Source organism: Equus przewalskii, chromosome 19, assembly GCF_037783145.1.
Source record: "Equus przewalskii isolate Varuska chromosome 19, EquPr2, whole genome shotgun sequence".
In the NCBI taxonomy this organism is placed as follows: Eukaryota; Metazoa; Chordata; class Mammalia; order Perissodactyla; family Equidae; genus Equus; species Equus przewalskii.
The window spans coordinates 26576994-26603225 of record NC_091849.1 but is presented as its reverse complement, the minus strand read 5'-3'; the positions used below and the strand labels follow the sequence as shown (position 1 = coordinate 26603225).

Genomic DNA, 26232 nt, shown 5'->3' with positions numbered 1-26232 from the left:
GTTTCCCCGTTGTTGATTTTTTGCATGTCTGTTCATTGTTTTGTCTACATAAGCTGTACTAAGCAATTTTGTCCCTGATATCTCTCAGCACATAATATCTGCATCTGGGAGGCTTCAGACAGCCGCATCATGTTTCACAGGAAAGAATAAAAGGGTCAAAAGTAAAGACTTTCATTTGAAATAGCATCAAAAAGAATAAAATACTCAGGAATGAATTTAACAAAATAAATGCAAAACTTATACCATGAAAACTATAAAACATTGTTGAAAAGGATAAAATAAAATAAAATAGATGCAAAGATATCTCAAGTACATGGATTACACCTTAATATTGTTAAGACGGCAGTTCTCTCCCAAATTGATCTATAGATTCGATGCAGTCCCTATCAGAATCCCAGCAGACTTCTTTGTAGAAATTGATGAGTTGATTCTAAAATTCACATGGAATTTCAAGGGACCCAGAATAGGCAGAACAATCTTAAAAAAAAGGAAAAAAGTAAAATGACTCACATTTCCCAATTTCAAAACTAACTACGAGAAAACAACAATCAAGACAGTGTGGTACTAGTATAAACATATCAATCAACGGGATAGAATTGAGAGTCCAGAAACAAAAGTTTATATCTATGGTCAACTGTTTTTTGACAAGGGTGCCAAGATCATTTAGTGAGGAAAGAATAGTCTTTTCAAAAATGGTGCTGGAACAGCTAGATAACCACAAGCAAAAGAATGAAATTGGATGCTTACCTCATGCAATTTATATAAATTAATTCAAAATGAATCAAAGATGTAATGTAATAGCTAATATTATAAAACTCTTAGAAGGAAACATGGGGTAAATCTTCATCATCTCAGGTTTGGCAATGAATTCTTACATATGACACTAAAAGCACAAGCAATAAAAAAAGAATACATACATTAGACTTCATCACAATGAAAAACTTTTGTTCTTCAAAACGCACTATCAAGAAAGTGAAAAGACAACCCAAAGAATGGAAGAAAAGATTTGCAAATCGTGTGTCTGATAAGGGACTTGCATGTGAAATATACAAAGAACTCTTACAACTCAATAAGAAAAAGACAAATGATCCATTAAAAAATGGGCAAAGGGCGTGAATAGACATTTCTACAAGAAAGATACACAAATGGCCAATAAGGACGTGAAAAGTGCTTGATATCGTTAGTCATCTGGGAAATGCAAATCAAAACCTCAGTGAGATACCACTTCATACCCGATGGGATGGCTTTAATGAAAATGTCATATTACAGTAAGTGTTGGGGAGAATATGCAGAAATGAGAACCATCGTACACTGCTGGTGGGAATGAAAGTGGTGCAGGCATGTTGGAAAACAGTCTGGCAGTTCCTCAAATGATTAAACATAGAGTTCACATATGACCCAGAAATTCCACTCCTAGGTATATAAACAAGATAAAGCGAAACATATAAATAAATAGTAATGAAAGTAAAACAAATTATTTTGAAGTATATATAGTGAAAACTAAGATCCCTCTTCAATTCAGATGCTCAGATATTCAATTTCTGTTTACAGCAGCAAACAAGGTCTGGTATAACATTTCCAGAGTTAAAATATAAACATGTACATAGTCTTTTCAGTCTATTTTTAAAAAGTTATTGTTATTACATAGAATTCTGCAGTGAATGTTAAAGCTTGTTCCAGTTGTGAGATGTATCATATGGATTTTCATCAGGGGCTGGCAGAGCAGAAAGCTGATCTCATTCCAACAACCTATCAGAATAAGGAATCCTTCCATTTGCTACTCGCCTACAGTGCAACAGCATAATAGTCATCCAAATGACGTCAACAGGAATAGGAAACAGTGACTGCACATAGATTTTCTGGTATGTGATTTGATCTTATAAGTGGAGCTAAATTTCAGCACAGCTATTTACTTTTAGGGAGCAATACCTTATCGTGTAGTCGTGGCCGAGTGGTTAAGGCGATGGACTAGAAATCCATTGGGGTCTCCCCGCGCAGGTTCGAATGCTGCCGACTACGTTATCTTCCTCTTTGGAAAGATCATCTATAGACACCTTACTGGTTTTAGACTGTCCTGCTGCCTTTCAGGAAGAAACTTTACTGTTCCCAACATGGCTCTATATGTTTCTTCTTTTCAAATTAATCAGCTACCATTCTAATGTTCTTTTCTTTTCTCTCAAGAAAACCCCAGGCTTTGATGATGTTTCCTGAAATCAAAACCCTGCTTTGAAGGCAGACTTTCCTGAAAAACAAAGTTAGCAGGAGTGTTTGTGTCTCCAAAGAACTGCACCCTTATCAGGGCTCTTCTCCAGTCATGTGTGTCCTCATTTGCATAGAAAAGAAAATTCCAGGAAATCTTGCATCAAATACAAGTGAAAGCCAGCTTCAAGAAGCTGAGAATCCAACCTGGATATTAATAAGGAAACCACTACTCAATTAAAGAAATTAGTTAAAACCATTTTCTTTGTAATCCAATCAATGACTTCATGCTGCAGTGGCTTCTCCTGGGGTCCAGGACAGTGGTGAAGAGAGAGACTAAAAATGAAGTGAAAGTTTTACTCATTCTGAGCACAGAGCCAGGGCCAGGTCAGATGCAGAATTCCATTGTATGATTAACGAAGTATGGTTAATGTATTGCTCAAAGAAATGATAACCATAGCTGAGTATCTTCCTAGGAATTCCCAGGAGAATTCGGCGTATCACTGCCGTAGTAGCTTAGTCAGCTTGTCCTCACCTCTCTTGCCATTCTGTCTTCTTTCTTACTTTTGAAGTCTGTGAGGCATGCCATTCTTCTTCTCCCATTTCTGATAGCAGTTATTTACACGTTCTTTCTTTATTACTTGATCAGTTTATCCAAAGGTTTAGCAATTTTATTATTTGTTTCAGATCAAATTTCAGCTTTGCTGGTCATCTTCATTTTGTGCTTCTATTCTAATGCATTAAATCAGCAATTTTCTTCATTATTTTCTTCACTAGTATTTCTTTGGAAAATATTTTTTGATTATTTTCTTGGGATGGATCATTAGATCAATGCTGTTCAAGTTTTATTTTATTTATACATATGTAATGAAGAGCTTGAACATCCATCTAAGTGCATCTTTGGCTACTTAAAATGTATTTTCATCTGAATTATTTTCCGTGTCATTCTTTTCAATATAGCTTTTAATTCCCATTTAGATATCTTCTTTAAATTATATGTGCATTTTTAATCTTTCAAACATGTCAGAATTTTCCATTTTTAATTGATAGCAAGCAAAATGTATTGTGGTTAAACACTAGTATTTATCTTTTAGAATTTTTAGAATTTTGGAAATTTACTTTATAGCCAGCAAAGCAAAAGGTCTGGTTTTTTAAAATGTTCTGTGTCTTCTTGAAAAAGAGGTTTGTCTTCAGAAGTTGAAGGGTGTAGTGTTATCTATATGTAAGTTAGGTCAAATTTTGGAATTGTATTGTTTACGACTTTTATATCCCTATGGGTTTTTTTTCCCTCTCTTCTCTATTTGTTTCCTTTTTTTCTTGAGGGATGTGTACTGAGTTAAAATATTCTAACTATGATTGTGGAGTTATTTCTTTCTATTTCTAGTTTTGTAAATTTTGCCTTATACAGTTTAGGAATCTTTGATCTCCCTTTTCCACATCTCTTTGTCTTCCAAGGCAACAAGGTCTTTAAATAAAACGCTATTTATGAGATATTTATCATTGGCAGATGACTAGTGTCATCTTTAAGTAGCACTTACATAAACAAGAGGACACTCAGTGGAAAAAAAATCTGGGCTTAAATTACGTTCACTTCAGAATACTCTTAGAGAGTTGAGACAAGGAGTATGGCTTTGATTCTGTCTGCTTTTCATGCTTCTCTTCTCAATAAGAAAGAGATAATATCACTGATCAAGAGCTTCTTAATGGAGATCTCAGAGTAGGGTTGAAACAGACCTGAAGTAGAGCTCAATCACCCTCTAACCAGGTGAGTTCCACTCCATTCTGCTGGACCTACATATGTCTCTTTCTAGTGTTCCAACTGTTTTATGAGGAACGCACGTCCCATGAACACTCTGAGAACAAAAGAGAGAGAAATTCAGAGAACTGGTTTGACTAGGATCTCAGCTTAGGGTCATAGATGCACTTTTGGCATAATCAAAAAGGTTGAAATTAATCAATTCAAAGGTTATATTTCTTAAACAGTGTCATGCTTAAAAATCACAGTTTGGTGATTTTTGAACCTTATTAGTTAGATTAGATTATTTGACAATGAAGAGAATTCAAAATGCCAGGAATTCCCTGCTTGGTATACATGATCTTCCACAGTTTTTGTGAACTCCCTGACTTGGTTTCCACAATTTTATGTTTTGTGTTGGGGGCATCTCTCTGTGAGAAATATGTTTTATTCTATATGCCTTGGATTTTGAGTAACCTTTCCCCCTAAAAAGAAGTTAAGGAATCTATTTCCTAATAACTTCAATAACCATGAGGTGGGAGGGAGAAGAATTTACCAAGTGCTTTTTGGTGTTAGGGGAAGCAGATAAAATGCCTATGAGAAAATAGGAACTCCAAACAGGTGTCTTCTGTTGCAAGCAGTTTCTCTGACGTGGGCCAAGCATCGTTTCCCTAGTGACAAAGGTGAACTCACTACTAAACCAGGGAGGAAAGCTTTATTGGAAATTACTGTGCTCACTTCTATGGTCCATGTATATTTCTGATGTTCACAGACCAAAGCAGACACATGCACACTGAAAGCAAATGACTTTCAAGGTCTTGCATGAGCCATGCTGATAATCCCATTACCAAACTTATTCTTCATCTTTTCTTTCAAATTGTTGCTCCCCAGAATCAATCACCTCTTCTGATGATCAGGGCCCACAAGCTGCCTTCATACTGTGTTTTCCTCCTACATGTGGAAAATGGGAGACCCACAATTTCTTCCAAACAGTCTCTCCAATGCTCATCCCCCTAGATACTGCAGTTTTCATTTCTATTTGTGTGTGCTACCTCCTTTGCACCATTATGCTGCTGGCCACCAGTAGTTCCCCAAAGTCTCCATGTGTGAACTATATTTTATTTATGTTTGTAGAATATCCTCCTAATAGGCACTCATCTCTGTTAAGGGCAAGAACTGTTGCTTGCATCTTGTTTACCTCTGTGTCTGTAGCACCAAGTGCAGCACCTGGCTCACCACAAAAATTTAATACTATTTGTAGAAAAAAATGACCTTGGCGGAGCTTCTGATCAAATGTTTAGCTCACAGTAAGACTGCAGATCAGTATATTTCCTTACCTGAGTCCTATGATTGTTTCAATCCAAATTCCTTCTCATCTTAATTCTTCCTTCCACCTTCTAAGTCTATATTCTCACTTATAACATCTCCAAGCTAGTCAAGAAGTGGCTATCCACAGAGCCATTAGCTATTACTGGATTTGAAGAAGCAGTTCATTTACTGAAGGAAGGGAAGTTGTATTTCTCACATTGCAGGCTCTAATTTTTAAATTTCCACTGGAGAAATTCCTTCCATTTCCACCTTCTTGGTCCATATTCATGTGTGATGTAGAATAATATTTACTTGATTTACTAGATTATATATATTTACATATTGGTTGCAGAGAGCCCAGAGCCTGCAACAAAGCCTTGTCCTCCAGAAGGTGCTCACCATAGTGTGTTAAATGGAATTAAATTTAAAATTCACTGTAAGCTGAAGCTAACGTTAAAGTGATTCTTATAAGTTTTTCTCCTTGAGGATGTTGGTAGGAGTGATTCAGTTCCTCTGTTTACTGTCAGCCTTTTAAAGACCTCACTTGTCAGGAGGCCTTTCTACTGTCTTCCTCCAAGTACACAAGTGAATCAAGGTGCCCTGAGGAGCTCTGAGGGAAAGGAGACAGTGATATTTTCCTCTGTTAATCCAGTGGCCACTGTCCACTAAATCACAGAGTACATAGTTCTCTGTGCAGCACAGGATTTTAATGAGTAGTCAGAGCCAGTTGAATACTTGGGAATGTTTGCTTCCATAGTGTTAGAAATCTTCAATGCAGTAAAATCGACTTTGCACCATGGTTATGAAATCTACTGGGGTCCAGCTGGGTAGGTTCAAATTCTGACAGCTGTGATTCTTTCTTCTCTGACAAAAGCCAGTTGCTCCTCCCCACAGTCCTTCAGGTTGACAATCTGGGGTTGCTCCCCTCTCCTGCCTTTCCTTTGCCATTGATGGGGCAATAATGATCAGTCCTTGAGATTTCTCTATTGTTCTTGGTATGAAGGAAACTTTCTTGCAGCAGAACTTGGAATAGGTAACAGGAGTCCAAAACGTTTTTCTCAAGTAAGAAGTATGTTCCAAACTCTGTTAGAAAAGAACCCTCCATAAAAGCCTGAAATATAGGTATAGTATTTCAAGCTTTTGTGTTGTCCTTGGGGTAGAGTGGTGGAGCCCTTTCTAGGAAGCTGATGGAAAGCATTTTTTTCTTTCTTTAAGCCTGGAAAGGTCCAGATCTGGCTAACATGACATGCCAAGTGAAGATATCACTGAGTGAAGCTCCACCTCTCTTGTCACAGTGATGGCCTTCATCCTTCTGCTTCTATCAACAGATTCTCCAAAAACTCTACTTGCCTGTTTTGGTCACTGTGTCCAAATCTCTAGGTCCAAAACAGATTCTAGATTACAGTAAGCATTCAGTGAAAGAAAAATTGAAAACAAGATGCTTCTCCAGACCATTTTACAGAAAAATAAGTTTCTGCGAAGATTTTTGTTTTGTTTTTTGGGTGAGGTTATGGATCTCTAGAAATTCTCTTGCTGGGATCAGTGGTTTTCTTTTCTCTCTCTTTTTTTTTTTTGATCATGTTCTGTATTTAGACTTGTCTGCAATCAATGAGCTTAAACCTTGAATGCCCAGATTAAACATTTGATTTTCTACAAACAGACATATTACAATGTTTTCTTAGTCATTTAATAAAAGTATAGAATCATTAGGATAAGCTAACAAAGACCATGAGAGCAGGGAATATTAACTTCATTCCAAAGTATTGTCTTGTAAGCAACTGCCTTATTTGTTTGTTTTTCTGCAGTCTCTGAAAACTTAGAGACCCAATGCAAAACAGAAAGGAAAGAAGGGAGGGAGGGAGTCAGTGCATTATTGTTCTTCAGACACAATCTAGGATGGGTTAATTTGTTGATATTCCCTCCAGGAAGAATTAAATGAGAATCAACTAAGCCCCAAAGCAGTGATGGATATGACTGTAGATGGATCTGCAAGTTGTACCTTTTCTGTTTTTTTCACTGCTGGGTCCCCAGAAATTCTCCAGTGAGCAGCGATACTCCAGGTGGTGGGCCATATCTGGTGAGCCTGAAATCAAAAGGAGAAAAATGGGAATTTGAGCCCTAGATCTTCAGATTAAAAGTATGCTACTCTATCTACTGAGTGGTCCACGATGTGAGCGAATAGAAGGATCTTTCTCAAGTCTTGGTAATTCCCATTTCCATCCTGGGTCTTGGGTATCAGGGAGTTGGTGACTGATGAGCTTTTCTCGCTGAGCATATCATTGTCGATCTCTGCTTTATTGATGATAAATAAGAGAAAGTGATCTACTTTCCCAAAGTAGATCAAAGTCAGGCTAGGTAAGTAGGGTGAGAGTGATTCAGAGAGTTTGTTCCTGGAATCAATGATTGCATGAAGGGATCATTTTACCTCCATAAAGTCAGGAGAAAAGCACCAGGGCTAAATCATACAAAAATTTGTGAAGGGAAACTGATGCCCTTTGAGAAAGGAGCAATGCCCATCTGACAATGAGGACTGAAGAACAAAGGACCTGCTTGCTGCCTTTTAGGCATGTGGTTACAGGTCAGGGAGTCCTTGGCTCAAGTGTCGAGTTCCCTCTTGGTCCCTTACCCCACACCGCCCAAATCCTGCACTTTTTCCTTTCTTTTCCTGCTCTTCTACTCAGTTGCTCCTCCTTTTCTTCTCTCTCCTTGTCTTCCCTTTTGTCCACCCACTCTTCAGTCTCCTTTCTCATAGTCTCTTCTTCTTTTCCCTCTTCTCCATGCTCCTCTTTCCCCTTTCCTGCTGTTGCCTAACATTTCCAACTTGAATACTTTCTCCTCCATTATCCTTCCTCTAGGAAAAGGTGGAACAACACTAATCCACTGTCTGCCTCTCCCCAACACACAGAGATTCCCCATTATTCCAGGTCTTTCTCTAATGCTGTCCCTCCATAGTCTATCTTGACTCCACCCCATTCAAAGACCAAAAAGACCTGGCAGTTGAGGAAGTATCCTGTATGGCCATGATCATGGTAAGTCTTCTTTGATTCATCATATATTTCTGAGCACCTTTAGTGAGAGTCAAACAAGCAGTGAGGGAGTAGGCAGTTGAGGTGAAAGCCAAATAAAACCAGAGTGTTTTTCATTATTCTGTGAGCTTTGAATATAGTTGAAGAGTGAAAATGAGATAATCCTGTCCCAGGAGCATGAGAGGATAAGAATGGTTGTGAGACTGTCTCTGCTGGCGTGGTCCTATCTTTTGACTATCATTCTTACTTTGTGGATGTTTTCTGATGGTGAAGGAGGAAGAAAGTTTTGGTGCACACTTGAGGATAAAAAGCACTCCAGCAGAGGAAATTCTAGACAGATCTGCTTTCTTTAGGCTGCAAAAAGTGCACTACTAGTACACCGAACACTTCAAAAAACTGCTGGAAGAAATTAGGAGAGATGTAAACAAATAGGAAGACATCCTATGTTCATGGATGAGAATATAGTTAAGATGACAATACTTTCCACATTTATCTATAAATTCAACACAATAACTATCAAAATCTCAACTAAGTGTTTGTTTGTTTTGGAAAATTTGAAAAGCTGATCTAAAATTCATATGGAAATGCAAAATATCCAGAAAAGGCAAAATAATCTTGAAAAAAAAAAAGGAACAAATGTTAATTGTAAGTTTACCTTTCTTAGTGTGAAAACTTCTTGATATGAAAACTTTCTACAATGCTGCAGTAACCAAGAGTGTGATACTGACAATAAGGATGGACATACAGATCAAACAACATAATTAGAATCTAGAAACAACCCCCTACATGTATTGTCAATCGATGTTCGTCAAAAGTGCCAAGACAATTCAATGAGGGAAAGGATAGACCCTTCAATGAACAGTACAGAGACAATGGAATATTCACATGAAAAACACAGCTACCTCACACCAAACTGACCTGAATTAGCTTTGAGTTAACTTTGTAATTAACTGCTGTAAATTTACAAAAATTAACTTAAAATGGATCATAGATGTAAATGTAAGAGCTAAAACTATGAAACACTGTGAAGAAAACGTAAGAATAAATCTTTGTGACCTCAGAATAGGAAAAGATTACTGCAATGCCACATGAAAAGCATATAAAAGACAAAATTGTAAATTGAATTGCATCAAGCTTTAAAGCATTTGCACTGCAGAGAATATAATTTTTAAAATGAAAAGACAGGCAGCATACTGGGAGAAAATATTTGCAAGTCAAATATTTAATTAAGGGCTTGCATCCAGAATATATAAAGAATATTTACCACTCAATAATAAGAGAACAGATGATCCAAATTAAGAAGGGGGCAAAAGATTTTTATAGTCTTGTCACCAAAGAACATATATGAATGTCCACAAAACACATGAAAAGATGCTCAACATCATAAGTCACACGAGAAATGCAAGTTGAAATCACAATGAGATGCTACTTCACACTCACAAGGATGTCCATATTACAAAAGGCAGACAATAGCAAAGGGTGTAGAGAAACTGAAACCTTCATATACATTCCTGGGAGAGAACATAATATGGTGCAGCTGTTTTGGAAAATAGTTTTACAGTTTCTTAAAAGATTAAACATAATTTTAACTATATAATCTAGTAATTCCACTCCTAGGCATCTACACAAGAGAAAAGAAAACATGTGTCCGCACAAATACTTGTATGCAAATGTTCGTAGCAGCATTATCCATATTAGCCAAAAAGTGGAGACAGTCCAAATATACATCAGTGGGTGAATGGGTGTACAAATTGTGGTGTACAATGGAATACTATTTGGCAATAAAAGGAATATAATACTGATGCAAGCTAAAACATGGATAAACCCTAAAAACCTTATGCCAATTGGGAGAAACCAATGCAAAAGTCCATATATTGTATGATTCCTCTGATATGAAATGACCAGAGAAAGGCAAATCTTAGAGGCAGAAAGTAGATTAGTGGTTGCTTGCAGCTGAGGATGGAATGAGAAGTAACTGCAAAAGGACATGAAATTTCTTTTTGAAGTAATGGAAATATTCTAAAAATGCATTGTGATAATACTTGCACACCTTTGTAGATTTACAAAAGAAAATCATTGAATTGCACACTCAAAATGGATCCACGTTATGGTAAACTATATCTCCATATAGCAGTAAAAAAGCACTTTTGATATGTCATTTAGTGTCAGATGTATTCATGCACAGCTTAGAACTGAGTCTCCAAGTTTGTACACAACGTTATGAATTCACCTTTCGGAGATCCTTTCTGTAATCTCCCACTTTCCAGCTCTCAGTGGGTCCCTTTCCTAGTTCTCTGGCTAGAAGACCTCGGATTTAGTTTCCATGCTCTGCTGTGCACTTCACTCAACTGAGTCTTTCTCTGGGCAGTGAGAAGATAGCAACTAAAAGCAGTTCAGATTTCCTCCACACTCTTGGAAGCAGTTTCTCTGGTCAGAGTTGAGGTTTCCCCTCCTTCAGAGTTTTATGCTTGCATAGCTGCTGCTGCCGTTGCCACCAACCACAGGGAAGATTGCCCAAAGACTGGAGCAGCTCTGGGTTTTAGGCTGCCTTTGAGTCTGGTCTGGGAGTTACTTCAGTAAAGGAAGTGAGAAACTCACACCCAGTTTGGTGAGACTTTAGTTCTGGTTTTCTCCCTCAATCTGCCTCTACCATTTACTTTCCAGAGTCCTCAGGTAGCTGCTTCATTCATTCTGTCCCAGAGTTTCAATTGTATTCAATGGGAGAGATGAGTGGAATGTGCTTACTCCATTTCTGAGTAGTGCTAATTGTTTTTTAGAGTTCTTCTTACATGTATTAATTTATTGTTTTTGACATGTTAAAATTTTCCCTAATGGTCATTATTATTCTAAATCAAAAATTGCTTGTTCCATTTACCAAGGAGAGTTATGAGTAACAGTCATAATGCAACTTTATATAGGAAGAATTTCTTCCAGATGAGTGTTAGGATTTTGAAGTCTGCAAACCTATGACACACAAGAAAGAGAGGTCACTATGGTCAACAATCAATCAGAAGCTGGGAAGCGTTAAATCCAGACAGCGAGATTTAAACATGACTTTTATTATCTTTATGACTCTGGGAAGATCAATAACGGAATTCATTTTTCTAATATACAAACCTGAACATAAATTTGGTGCATTAATTCAACAAATATTTGTTGAGTTTTCACTATGTGGCCAGCACTGTTGTAGATAAAGACATGGAGAAGCAAAAAACCTCAAACAGTTCCCTGTCTCTTCATGGAACTTACATTCCAGTGAGGAGAAAAAATGGTGTATGAAAAAAATTAAGCAAGTGCTGTAATGTGTTCAAAGATGATAAGTGCTATGGAGAAAAATAAAGCAAGAATGCAAAAAAGGAATTCTAGGAGTAATGTTGAGATAAATTAACACTGATGTGGTGGCATTTGAACTAAGATTCGAAGGAAGTGAAGGAGCAAGTCATGTCTATGTTTGGGAAAACTGTTCCAGAGAAAAGAATTACTCAGTGCAAAGCCCTGGGTCAAAAACATATCTTATGTTCAAGGAGAAGCAAGTCAATTGTAACGGCAATGGAGTGAGCAAGGGGAGAGAAGGTGAAGAGATTAGAGAAGTAATGAGCTATGCAGAAAAAACTCGCACATCATTGTAAGGATTTTGGCTTTGACTTTGTGTGAAGCAAGAGCCATTGTTTGCCTGTCCACAAGAGAATGGTTTCATGTGACTTAAGGTAAAAAAAAAATTCTCTATGGTTGCTCCATGGAGAATATTGTAGAGGAGAAAAGGTAAAGCAGAAAGACTATTAAAATATTTTTTAAGAATTTCATGCCAGATATAAGATGGCTTGGACCACCAGAGTAGCAGTTGAGGTAATGAAAAATGGTTAGATTCTAAACATATTTTAAAGAAATAGACAGATTCTACATGGGCAGTGAGGGATGTATGGAATTGAAGAAGAGTCCAGCCCCTTTGGCCTCCTAACTGGAAGCATGGAGTTGTCTTTAATTGAGAAGCGGAATAAACTGAGGGAAGGTATTAGAGCGGGGAGAGATCAAGAGTTTGATGTTGAATATATTAAGTTGGAGATGCGTCTTGCAAGACCTCCAACTGGAGGTATCAATTAGGCAGATTGATACACCAGCATGGAGTTTAAAGAAGTGGTTCAGACTGAAGACATGAATGAGTGAGTTGCTGACATATAGACAATATTTAAATGATGATACTGCACAAGATCTGGCAGGGAGTGAGTAAAATTGAGAAGAGAAGCTTGGACTGCACCAAATCACCTTAGATTTAATTTATCTAAAGTTTGTTTTTCTAATTAAACTTTGATGGCCTAGAGACAAAATTCCAATGGAGTGTTTCATACAGAGTCAAAAGTGGCTCACGGCATATCCCTCTATCCCTTATGCCAGACTTGGGCCCTGCTACTTTTTTCATTTGAATCTAAAAGTACCTTAACTCTTTCCCAGCTTTTTCATTAGCCTCATCAGCATAACGAGAAATCAGGAATATGCCTGTGTAGGTCCTTTCACTAGGCAAGCATCCTACCTACTGTAAAGAAAGCACAATTCACTAACTTATTCATTCATTCATCCAACAAATACTTAACTAATGCTTATACTATGTGTCAAGCTCTTGTATTAGTTACTGGGAATAGAGCAGTGAACAAAAGAGACAAAAATATCTGTTCTGCATTCTAGAGGAGGGGTGACAGACAATAAACAAAAGAAAAATCTCAGATAGAGATCTTGATAAATGTGGTGGATAAATATTAATCAAGGAAGTAATATTGAAAGTGTGGTGTTTGTTTGGAATTTTGAATGCGGTTTTCACTGAAACCTTCATTGATCATATGACCTGTAAGAAAGGAAGACCTGAAGGAGGGAGTGGGAAAGGAAATAAGGAAGCAAGGAACAGAAGGAAGGAGACTTGATATCTGAGGAAGGCCTTTGCAGGAAGAGGTTGCAGCCAGTGCACAATAAATGTTGAGGTAAGACTATGCCTGGTATATTGAAGGATCACTAAATAGGCCAGTGTAATTGTAGCAGAATCAAGATTTTGACAAAGTAATTGGGTGTAGCTAATTTAAATAGAAATTTCTAAAACTAAAATTATTTTTTATTACAAGGCAATGCGCTCAACACACATTTCCACTCCTTATCTCCTCTCTGCTCTCACCAATTCATGACTGGTCATTTATGAGTCCCAAAGAAGGAGCTCTGGAAGCCATCAGCAGTCACTGAAGGGCAATACTTGACTGGAAGCCTGTGAAGTTGAGGCAGGATGGGGTGTGTCCAGGCGGTGGTGAGGCGTAGGGTTTGAGGGGACTACAGAAAGTGTCCAGTGAGGCTAGGAGGAGTCGCTCATATTTATAGCTTTCTATCTTACATACACAAATTCCACTGTCGACTAATTTCACTCATGGGGACACAGGAAGACCTTGCAAGAAGTACTAGAGCCTAGGTCCAGGGGTGTATAGCTTTAAAATTTGAGGGAGGGGTATGGGTAACAAAATTTTGAAGGCTAAAAGCTCAACTTGGCTGAGGACAACGCATAAGCTCTGTTAGTTCTTCAGCGTTTGTTTGTATCTTGTTTTTATTGGACCCAGCCTCCACTAGGTTCAGAGACCCCACTCAGACCGGATAGTCTAACACGTCCGTCCCTGGAATGCTTGGAGGTCTGCACAGCTGCTGGGGTCTAGTGGCCAGCTGAGCGTCTCTCTTTTTACCTTCAGAATGGAAATCCAAGAAATTTGAAAGTGACCTGAAAATCTAGAGCCCTCGCGGGTGCCATTGTCACTCCAGAAATGGTCGGGATCTCTCTTTCCACTCGAAATGGCCTTGGCCTACGTGGCCACCAAACTCGGAGCGGGACGCTGAGTTGCCGGGAAATTGTCCAGGAGGAAGAGCTGCCTGTCCAGGATCTTTGCGAGGGCTCTGGAGCTCAGGCTTGTCTCCTCCAACACACACACACACACAACATACACACACACACACACACCTGCATCTGCTAAACCCGGGTGTATCGCAGTCGTTGTGTGTTTCGTGTGTCAAAAGCATTGCGCACCAAGATGAACTCGGGAACCCTTGGGTTGCAGGAGGCTGAGCGAGTTGAGCGCCAGGAGCCCGAGGCGCGGCCGGATGAGAAGAGCCGCGGAAGGAGCCTGGCTGAGAAGGAAGTCCTTGGAATTCTTCCTGGAGCGAGAGCGGCGGGAACTGGGAGGGAAAGTTCTCTCCGGCCGACGGAGATCTCCGAGCTGTTATTAAAGGGCATCTTTCTCCACCATCTCCCACCAACACGCCACCGGGGAGGAGGTGAATTGATTTCTGTTGAAAGTGACTTTCTGGAAAGAAGACAAAATGGAAATTCCTGGTGAGAATTGACAGGGTATCCTCGCGCTCGATTTCAAAGACCAGATCAGTAGCAGAAATGACTATCCTGGACACCTTTCCCCCATTCGTTAAATTAAATGACTGAGAACCTACCAAGCTATGCGGGCTCTGAGAGTAAGAGAGGAATGAAGACAGCACTGTCCTCGTCCTGAAGGAAAAGATAGAGAAACACAAGCAGGTAATGATAATAAAGTCGCAAAGGGAAGCTGCAGACATTCACACCTCCGGGCGTCGTTAGGGGAGCGCAGAGAAGGAGCATCTCCCGAGTCCTTAGGAATCCGGATCTGCCGGAGATTTCCTTCCTTCTGGGACGGAGAGGAATCCTCCTGCCGGGAGCCAGGACCAAACCCAGCAGCCATTCCAGCTGGAGGGTCAGTTTCAGAATCTGCCCATTTGGAAGTAAATCTCCGACAACCAGCTTCTCCTTCCAGATCTTTCCCAGGGTGGGAAGAAGGAAGCCTCTGTTGTGAATGTTTCCCTGCGTTTTCTCGGGACGAAATCAATGAGTTAGAGAAAGTCGACTTTCCAGCAGAGACAAAGTTCTCTTCTACCAGAGGCAGAGTTTCGTCTTGTCTTTTTCTTTTCGCGGGAGTGCGGAAAAGGGAAATCTTAAGCAAAAGAGAGGCTCGAAGAAACAATGTTACTTGATCTTGGTTAAAATTAAAAGCAAAAGTCTCCTTTGGAAAAGGAAAAGATAGATTTTCTTTGATTTCAAACAAACAGAAGAATGCCCATACTTATTACATTCTTAATTAAAAGTCGATGTCTATCAGGTGGCCGGTTAGCTCAGTTGGTTAGAGCGTGGTGCTAATAACGCCAAGGTCGCGGGTTCGATCCCCGTACGGGCCAAGAAGGTACCTCTTTTGTTCTTTTCTGTTGAATAAAAATTAACTTTGCTCAGTCATCTCATACATCGGAAGTAACCTCTCTGACATAAAATTGGGATTAAATGTTGACTGTATCTCTGAATCCTCAGGAGTTACACTTACCTTCCTTGTCTCCCTCTTCAAAGGCAGGAAAAAATAAAAGAAAAAAACAACTTATGGAAAAAGTGTCATAAAACTTTCAGATAGAAATTTTAGCAAATTAGAGAAGGAGAGTAGAGGTGGCATTAAAGATGTGTCTGATGGCCCCTGAGCCTCTGAGCGCCCCGATTTCCTTGTCCTTTTCCCAGAGTCCAGTGACGGAGTCTCAGTGTGGCCCTTACCTGCTTCATCTATTTGATTGTCTCCTGGTCCTTTACGCTGCTTTTTCAACACTGTTGAAGTCGCTATTGCTTATTCCAAAATAATCACCATCGGACACATTGCTTATTCTTCTCCCCAACTCCCTTTTTAAAATGATTAGTCAGCTTTTTCCAGGGGAAAGATTTTTTTTTTCTTATGGATCTCTAGGACCATGAACAGTTCTGAACGAAAAGTAGGTACTTGGCAAATACTTGTAGTGAATGTATGAAGCCTCACCATCAGAGTGTGTTTTCAAACGTTGGGATTTTGTTTGCCGAATTTGGTTAATGTACTTTTATATAAAGGAACTAAAGCCTACCAAAGTCACCATTTATGACAAAACACTGTGATTGCAGAGGCCACATTATTGTATAGAATATAAAAGAATTTCAAAAATGAAAAATTAATGACAAATATAATCCCAGCAAAAAATGAAATTTAGATGTTTCAGATTTGACAAAGGGGCATTTTCAAAGGATGAGGAAACCACCCCTCAATACTTGAAACACAAAGTCAAAGCTTGTTTAAGGAAACAGCTGTGTGGTGAAGCACAGCTCCTTTGAGAGAGCCCATGGATGATGTTTTCAGGGGAAAGGGACTTAGGGAAGCAAGGACTGTCAGAGGCTGAGTGGATTGACTGACACAACCGGTGGAAGTCTGGTTATTTGGGAGAGAATGCTGTTGTTTGGGTGGCACTCAAAGGCATGTTTGTTGAAGTGAGTCCATCCCTGACTGGCTGACTTTCAGAAGTGTTGGCACTGATTGGTTGTCGTGCAAGAGTATGTTCACACAATGTTTTTATCATTGATAGAAAGAACTGATTTAAAATCCATTCTGGTGGCTACATTTATCATGGCTACAGAACAATCAGTCTTTTCCTAAGTTTGTGACTGGTTTATGTTCTCAACATTTTACTCTGGACTAAAAGCAAAATCACTTTCTTCCTTCCTTCCTTTCTATTTCTTTTCCTTTCTTTCTTTCGTTTTCTTTCCATCTGTCTTAGATACCTTCAACTTTCAGTTCAGTGATGGGATGGATAGCAGAGATGGAGTTAAGGACAGGGTGAGGGATGGGTGAGTCTTAGGGATGCTGTAACTGGCAGATGGATCATGATTATGGCTGGGGTGGTGATGGAATTAGGGTCAGAAACTGGAATATGTGGAGCACATAACTGCATAATAAAAATGATGATTTTTATTTTGACCTTTCTGCATCAAATCCACCAGAAATAATTAGCTCCTTGTGGTGGGTTTATTGCCTTAAGGATCCCATTCCTTCTCCCTTCCCTTTATCTATGCTGTTTTTCATGTGACCTTGTAGTGCCTTCCCACTCTCTCTAGGCTGAGCGCTGCAACTTACTTTGGCCAAAGGGATGTTAACAAACTTGACAAAGAAGATTCTTGAATAAGCCCTTTGCTCTTTCTGCTTGCTTCTTTTCATTTTTTGTTTGTTTTTAAAATAGCCTTTATTTTTTAGAGCAGTTTTAGGTTCATATCAAAATCGAATGGAAAGTTCTCACATATCCCCTCCCCTGCCACACACAATCTCTTCCACTATCAACATCCTAAATCAGAATGGTTCATTTGTTACAACTGATGAACCTACTGTGACACAGCACCAACACCCAAAGTCCATAGTTTGCATGAGGTTTCACTCTTGGTGTTGTACATTCTATAGGTTTTGACAAACATGTAATGCCATATGTCTACGATTACAGTATCATACAGAAAGTTTCGCTGCCCTAAAAAATCCTCTATGGTCTGCCTATTTATCCCTCTCTTCCTCTTAACCCCTGGCAACTACTGATCTTTTTACTGTGTCCATAGTTTTGCCTTTTTCAGATGTCAAATGGTTGAAGTGTACAGTATGTAGTCTTTCCAGATTGGTTTCTTTCACTTAGTGATATGCATTTAATGTTCCTCCATATATTTTCATGGCTTCATAGCTCATTTATTTTTATTGCTGAATAATATTCCATCGTCTGGATGTACCACACTTTATTTATCTACTCATCTACTAAGGGACATCTTGGTTGCTTCCAAATTTTGGCAATTATGAATAAATAAAATGAAAAATATGAAAAATAAAATGAAAAATATGAAAAATAAAATTTTATGAAAAATAAAATTATGAATAAAATGGCTATAAACACCTGTGTGCAGGTTTTTCTGTGGATATATATTTTCACTGCATTGGGTAAATACCAAGGAACTCAATTGCTGGATCATATGGTTGTTAGCAGTGTGTTTAGTTTTGTAAGAAACTGCAAACTCTCTTCCAAAGTGGTTGTACCATTTTCCATTCCCACCAGCAATATATGGGAGTTCCTGTTGCTCCACATCTTCCTCATCATTTGGTGTTGTCAGTGTTTTAGATTTTGGCTACTCTAATAGGTGTGTGGTGGTAACCTCACTGTTTTAATTTGCATTTCCACAATGACACATAATGTTGACCGTCTTTTCGTATGCTTATTTGCCATCTGTACATCTTCTTTGGTAAGGTGTCTGTTCAGATCTTTTGCCCACTTTTAAATCAGATTGTTCATATTCTTGTTGAGTTTTAAGAGTTCTTTGTATATTTGGATAACAGTCCTCTATCAATTGTATCTTATGCAAATATTTTTTCCCAGTCTGTGGCTTGTTTTCTCATTCTCTTGACAGTGTCTTTTGCAGAGCAGAAGTTTTTGATTTTAATGAAGTCTAGCTTATTGAATGTTTTTTCATGGTTTGTGCCTTTGGTCTTGTATCTAAAAAGCCATCACCAGACTCATTGATCATCTAGATTTTTCTCCAGTGTCATCTTCTAGGAGTTTTATGGTTTTGTGTTTTATATTTAGGTTTATGATCCATTTTGAGTTAATTTTTGTGAAAGGTGTCAAGTCCATGTCTAACTTTATTTCTTTTGCTTGTGGATGTGTAGTTGCTCCAGCACTATTTGTTGAAAAGACAGTCCTTTATCCATTGTATTGCTTTGGCTCCTTTGTCATAAATCAACTGATTATATTTGTGTGGATCTATTTCTGGGCTCCCTATTCTGTTCCATTGATCTATGTATCTATTGTCTTGCCTGTACCACAATGTCTTGCTTACTGTAGCTTTATAATAAGTATTGAAGTCAGGTAGTGTCAGACCTCTGACTTTGTTCTTCTCTTTCAATATTGTGTTGACTATTCTGGGTCTTTTGCTTCTCCATATAAACTTTAGAATCAGTTTGTCAATATCCACAAAATAACATGCTGGGATTTCCATTGAGATTGTGTTGAATTTGTAGATCAAGTTGGGAAGAACTGAGATCTTGTCAATATTGAGGCTTTCTCTTCATGAACATGGAATGTCTTTCTATTTGTTTAGTTCTTCTTTGATTTCTTTCATCAGAGTTTTGTAATTTCCCTCATATAGATCTTATACAACATTTTTCAGATTCATACCTATTTCATTTTAGGGGGTGCTAATGTAAATCATATTGGGTTTTTAATTTCAAATTCCAATTGTTCATTTCTGGTATATAGGAAAGTTATTAACTTTTGTATACTAGCCTTATATCCTACAACCTTGCTATAATTGCGTATATACTTGTTACAGGAGGGGGGGTTGTTTTCCCCTGCTTGCTTTTGCCCTGAACCATTGTCATGAGAACTTGCCTGGGTTTAGCATACTGGAAAATAAGTAATGTATGAAGATTAGCTGATTGTCTGTTGTTCACCTGACATGTGAGTCAGCCCAGCTGGGACATAAACAGTCTGGTCAATTCCAACCTGTATTAGTAAACCATAGACTAGCAAGGTAAGTAGATTCTAATTGTTTTAAGGTACTGAATTTGGATCATTTGTTAAGCAGTATATTTGTGGCAATAGGTAACTGATATGTACATTAAAATATCATTCATTTTACCCCAGCAGAATTAGCCTCTTTGCTGTTCCTCAAATATGCAAAGTAAACACCACCTCAGGGTCTTTGCGGGCACTATATCCTATGTCTGGAATGACTTTACCTAGATATTCTCATGGCTCATTCATTTTCTTCCTTCAGATTTTTGCTCAAATGTCACTAATACTCCATTTAGAAACTGAAAATAAAAACTTACCCCTAATGTCCTTCCCAGATTAATTGTTCTCCTTAGCATTTATTATCACATCACCTAGCATTGTATTTGCAACTTCATTTCACAAATAATTCTGTAAACCTGCCACTAGAAAAGAAAGAAATTTCTGTCTATTTTGTTCACAGCTGTTATCCCAGTGACTAATGCAGTATCTGACTCATAGTATACTCACAGACGATGAGTGATTAATTTCTCTTTGTCTAAAGTAAAGAGGACACTTGCTTGAAGAGAAGGTGGGGAGAGGAGCAAACATCACCTTAGATATGGGCCTCGAGAGATGTTGGGCCAATAGAGCAGGAAAGGCACATGGCCCTTTTACAAAAGTTTGTAGGAGGACACACTTGGTGTTAGCTTTCTCCATCTCCCTTCCCTCCCTCCATTATCTAGAACCTAGGTGGAGTGGGAGTTACCCAATCAGGGTTTTAGGGATAAGGTCACCTATACTCCAGCTAGAAGAGTCTCTTAATTTAACAAGATGTATAGAGGGTCTAGATTATCTTGAACCTACTCAAGGGCAGTAGTTCATTTTATGCTGGCAAATCAGGAATTAATGTGAATGAGTAAATCTCTCAGCATCATTTTCTCTTTGAATCTATTATGTCTCTTCTGTCTACTGTCTGATTATCTTTACTTTTTCCAATTCTGATTTACCCCCTAAAAAATCCATGTGGTCCACATATCTAAATAATTGAACCACTTTTGGGGCAGAGATTTTTACTGAGGATCAGGTTATAGGTCTTCTTACAGGTTACTTGCCAGCCCATGGATTGGCTGCCTTTGAGAGCTCTGTTCCAGTCACATAGGGCAGGCTGTTGGGAGTCACTATTACATGTTGGAAAATATGGCCACCCTCCAAAAGCATGTGGCACTTTTGTGATCCAGGCTGACAGTGGAGCAGCATCTATTAAATGAAACTAATGACATGGCAAGCTAGTGGATTGCCAAGTCTGTTACTCTGAAGTAGACATCTCATGATCTCTTCCCCCATTTTAAATTTTAGGATAATTCTATAACCAGTCTTCATGTATCTTTGTCCTGAAAAGAGAAAATAAAAGAAAAGACAAACATGCAATTAAAATCTGTTTGTGACATGTTGCTATTATAGAACTTTGGAAAATTCTTCAGTATCCTCATGGGGAGGAATTTTCTTGTATTCTTATCAGTATTACTAATGACTAAAAGAGATTTTTATCTGCATTGACTAGAACAATCTTCCCCTGACTATTGGATGAATCTCATATTCAAATATACTCTTTGACTCCTATCTTAAAAGGGCTTCTCTGCCTCAACATTTTCCTCTAGCGACTGCCCTATTTCTCAGATAACCTCATACAAAATCTCTAGAGAACTATAACGATTTACTATCTGTAGTTTCTTTCCTATAATTTTTCTTCAAACTCACTACGTTCAGGTTTTTTGGCACTACTACTTTATGGAAACTTCTGGTCAAGATAACCGGTGACCTCTAAATATCTAAAATTAGTGATCACTTCCAAGTCTTTGATTTCTCAGGGGCCATAGGCAATTATCCTTCTTAAAATATTTTCTTTTTTTGTCTTCCAAGATACCGCTGTCCTGATTATCTTTCTACCTCACTGGCTTCTCCTTCTCAACATCTTTTATTTCCTCTCTTCTTACCCATTCTTTTTTTTATAATGAGATGTCTCAGGGCTTTGTCCTTGGACCTCCTTTATATATGCTCACTACCTGGTTATTTCATCTGTTCTCATAACTTAAATAACATCTATGTGACTACAACTCACAAATGTGTATCTGCAGTCTAGACCACTCCATTAAACTCCAAGCTTGTATATTCACTTCCTTCCTTAGCATTAGACTTGAGGGTTTTATACTAGGCATGTAAAAATTAGCATGTCTGAAACAGAACTCACATTATTTCCCTAATAAAATTGTTACTTCCAATCTTCTCCATTTCAGTTAATGGCAGCTCCATCCTTCCAATTTTTAGCAAAACACCTCAAAGTCATCATTGATTCTACTTTCTCTCGCTCCTCACATCCATTTTCTCGGGAATTTCTCTTGAACCTATCTTTAATATGTATCCAGACTGTGACCCCTCCTCACCAACTCGATACCACCATCCTGTGCAAGCCACAGTTACCTCTGATATGTAGCATGATGAGAGGGACTTCATAGATCTCCTTGCTTCCATTCTTTTCTCCATAAAAAATATTCTCCACAGAGCTGGCAGAGGGCTCTCTCAAAACACTCAAGTCGTGTAAAGTTACTTCCCTGCTTAAAATCCAAAGTCTCCTCATTTTATCAGAGTAAAGACCAACGTCCTCAAGAAATGATAAGGCTCCGCTTGATCTCTGCCCTCCATTATGTTACCTGTCTGCCTACAGGAACTAATGTCCACTGGACTCTTGCCCCTCCAGTTACAGCTGGCTTCTTGATCCTCCTTGCATTCATCAACCACACCCCGTCTCGGTGGTATTCACTCTGTTCCTGCCCATAATGGCTGGGGACCGCGCCTCCTTTGATGGACAGTAACAGCAGCCAAGCGCAGTATCTTCTCTAACCCAACGGAATAGATAAGACACGGTTGCTTGCTGAACGGGCGAAGAAGCAAGCTTCAGCTCTGGTTTTGTTTTATCATTCTTGTAGCTGAGATTGCTGGGCTGCAAAAGGAGTGGGGGATGATTGCTACTTGGTGGAAATATGAACAGATTCAAGCAGAAAAATTCCTGGCAGCGATCCCAGCTGTTTCCGCCCGGTTTCGAACCGGGGACCTTTCGCGTGTTAGGCGAACGTGATAACCACTACACTACGGAAACTGCCCTGTTCGCACTTTTTAAATTCCTGAATTAGTTAAAATGAATCGTAAATCTATCCTTCGGAATATTTTCTTGGTTGAGGTACTATTTTTCCCTGTACACTTTCCGATTCTTTGAATCAACAACCTCTAAACGCCATAACTCATAGTCAGGCAAATGCTACTCCCGGAGCTCCAGTTACTTTACAAGCACCGGGCAGGGAAATCTTAGGCTGGCTTCTGGGAAATTTTATTTCAAGAAATTTCTCGATAAGCTTTAGTACGTTTCTGTGCTTGTGAGACTCTCTGATCTTCATCTCTCGATGACTGAAAATTATCCTTTAGAAACCAGAACCGACTGGCTGAACTCAGGGGACTTCCTCGGGCAATGAAGGGAGAGACTGAGGGGCAGAGGGCCAGGTGAGGACTGTGCCCCGTTGTCGGTCACGCGAGGGTGGTGGGGGTGGCTGGGAAGTTTGTGGAAGTGGAATCAAGTCCAGTAGACATCAAACGAGCTTCCCTCTTCTGTTCTGCATCACTCACGTTCACTGCTCTGGAACGTGTCAGCTCGGTGTGTGATGTCCGTGAGGGTCTCATAGCAGGAAGATGACCTTTGTGATTTTACCTGACTCTCCTTTGTTTTTCACCACATTTCAACTCTCCTAAGTCACCCTCTTTACCCCGGACACTGCAAGCCATCTGCCTTCTACTAGGTTCTCAGGCTGCAGAAGCAAAAAGTGTCCCCAAAGTAGTCGTGAGAAACTGGTGACAGGACAGAGGCGTCTGGGCCTTTGAGATAGATCCCCGACTGGCTCCCTCCTGTGGCAGCTAAAACGTGACCTAATGGAAATATTGTGAATAGTGGAGGAGAGAGACATGTTTCTCATTGACACGATCCTAGCCCCACCTTTTTTTGCTTTGAGATCAGATCAGCAAGATAAAGAGCTATTAAGATAAGGAGAATGTGTGTGTTTGTTAACCTTTCTCAGCAATTTGGTTTGATGTGTATTTTAAAGAAACTATTGAATAGCCCACTCCTATTCTGCTCACTGGAGGCACCTGATGCCCTAAAGGAACTGACAAACTAGAAGGAGGGAAAGGGGACCTAAGCTGGTCATAATGATAAGTTTGCGCATAGTAATTTAGTTACTTTGAGAATACTGCATGGAACAACAACTGTAAAATTCACAGGACTTTCTCACATGAGCACAGAAAAGAAACATCCCCTCCAGGCTTAATGGTCAGAAAACACTTGCTGGGGGAAATGAGATGACTTAGTTGACGGAAATAAAAAGTATGAAGTAGTTGAAGAGCTTCGAATGGAGAGGGGTTCTTGCATTGGGTGAACATGGGACTGAGGGTGAATGTGGTGTGAGGAGCTCCAATTGTAGGTTTGAATCAGAGTGAAACTTTATTTATTCCTTTTCCTCATGGAAATTTATTCACTGAGTGTAAGTAAAATAACATGTGCTGGATCAGGGAGATAAAGGAAGCCCTTCACAGGATGGACTTTAAATTTAATCTGAATCTGATGGGTGGGAAAGAATTGAACATTTAAAGAGGAATATGACATTTTCCATCCTGATCCAAAGACCTCTTGGCTTTTGTGTAGACAATGAGTGAAGAGGGCCAATATTTTATGAAAAATGTTTCAAGCATTCCCAACATTTGAAAGAACTGTGCGGTGAACACCACACGCATATTTACTTATTGGAGATTGGTCTTCAGCTTTCTTTGCTGAGCATTTCTACTTAAAGGGCAATATTTCCCTGGCAATCTCCCTTGCCCCTGGCATGAATCTATTGCTTGGCCAACAAAGAGGAGGCCAGGGATTCAGATGGCCTGAGCAGGCCTTGAGTCCAGCACCAGGGAGAGAAATTAATGCTCAGGGAATAGAGGATAGTCTCATTTGTGACTCCTAAAAGTGGAGCTCATGTGGATCCTGTCCCTTAGCTCTATATTCTGAGAAGCTGGAGCAGCAGGGGAGGGAGGGAGGATGGTGGTCACCGAGCCAGCATTTGTCGGAAATTAGGAAGAGTGATCAGAAATAGCAACAGCTTGTCAATGAAGTACTGATCATGTCCTGGAGTGACATTTGTTTCTTCAGCTTAACCTCGTTAGATTGAAGTGGTCAGTGGTGAAATGAGAGACAGGAAAATTTGACATAAAAATTATTTTCTTGTCTCTTTATTATTTTGATCCCAAATAAATGGTGGTGCACCATCACCACCTACTATTTTACTAATCCTTGGGGTCTCACAGTAAGTTAGAGATGGGCCTAATTATAATTATGGCAAATTAAGCACAGCATTTGCTTTCTCTCTATCTCAAACTACACCGTAGGAAATATTAGGTTTGTTGAAGGCATAAATGCACAAAGACAAACATGAGAAAGTGGAGAGCAGCAGCAAGATTTTGAAGACCAGAGAACAGGATGATTAGTATAATAAAAGAAAAACGTTTATTGTGTTAAAAATCTTTTTAAAAATTTTATTTTTAAGGTTCACATGTGTTGTTCCACGTACGTCTACTCTATCACATCTCATAGTTGCATAATATTCATTCCATCTCTGGTTTTTATCTCATCTTTGATTTAGAAGGTCAGAAAGCCAACATCCAAAATGTGGAGAGGTTCAGAGAAAGAAGAGAGATGTATATTTCATATATTCTTGGAAACAAAACAAAACAAATAAAAATCTTGAAAATTTGATGGTTTCTTTATTAAGACAAGTCAAAATATCTTCTGGTCAAATCTGCAACATTTAAATATCTTTCCTCTTAGCATATATTTGTCACTTTATTTTTCTTCTCTGCACTTCTAGGTATATTATGTAAAATAAGGGGGTCCCTAGACATGTATTTTTCAGAGTAGATGATGACGTTGGTTGCATATGATTCCTAATATTTATGGTTGCATATTTGTTCTCATAGTCTGGATTGACAAACATACAAAAGTTTAACAGCATTCACTTTGGGAGAGGATTTGCAAAATATTTACTGACTTTTTTTTTTCTTTGAGGAAGTTTAGCCCTGAGCTAACATCTGCTCCCAATCCTCCTCTTTTTGCTGAGGAAGACTGGCCCTGAGCTAACATCCTTGACCACCTCCCTCTACTTTATATGTGGGACACCTACCACAGCATGGCGTGCCAAGCGGTGCCATGTACGTACCCGGGATCCGGGCCAACAAACCCCGGGCCACCGAAGCAGAATGTGCAAACTTAACCTCTGCACCACCAGGCCAGTCCCTTTACTGATGTTTTATTTGGAAGTCATCACTGCTCTAAGTCATGTGGTAGGACAGGGTTAAAAAAAGAAGCAGCAAAAAAAAAGCCACCTCATGCCCTCATGAAGCCCGTATCCTGGTGGAGGCAGACTAACAAAAAAATAAGTGAATAAAATACATAGTTTGTTCTACAATGATTAAAACAAACATGTAAGGAATATCAGTTTGAACTGCTGTCCATTAATTTGAGGTGAATTTGAGGCA

General features: G+C 39.0%; 3 non-coding genes across 3 annotated transcripts; 2 read left to right on the top strand and 1 right to left on the bottom strand.

The window, feature by feature from the left end:
• The first annotated feature begins 1937 nt into the window (after nucleotides 1-1937).
• Nucleotides 1938-2019, top strand: TRNAS-AGA (transfer RNA serine (anticodon AGA)). The gene has a single exon. It is a non-coding gene; the product is annotated as a tRNA-Ser (tRNA).
• A 13396-nt stretch (nucleotides 2020-15415) lies between these two features.
• On the top strand, nucleotides 15416-15489 carry TRNAI-AAU (transfer RNA isoleucine (anticodon AAU)). The gene has a single exon. It is a non-coding gene; the product is annotated as a tRNA-Ile (tRNA).
• Nucleotides 15490-22692: 7203 nt separating this feature from the next.
• On the bottom strand, nucleotides 22693-22765 carry TRNAV-AAC (transfer RNA valine (anticodon AAC)). Its single transcript has one exon. It is a non-coding gene; the product is annotated as a tRNA-Val (tRNA).
• Nucleotides 22766-26232: the final 3467 nt, after the last annotated feature.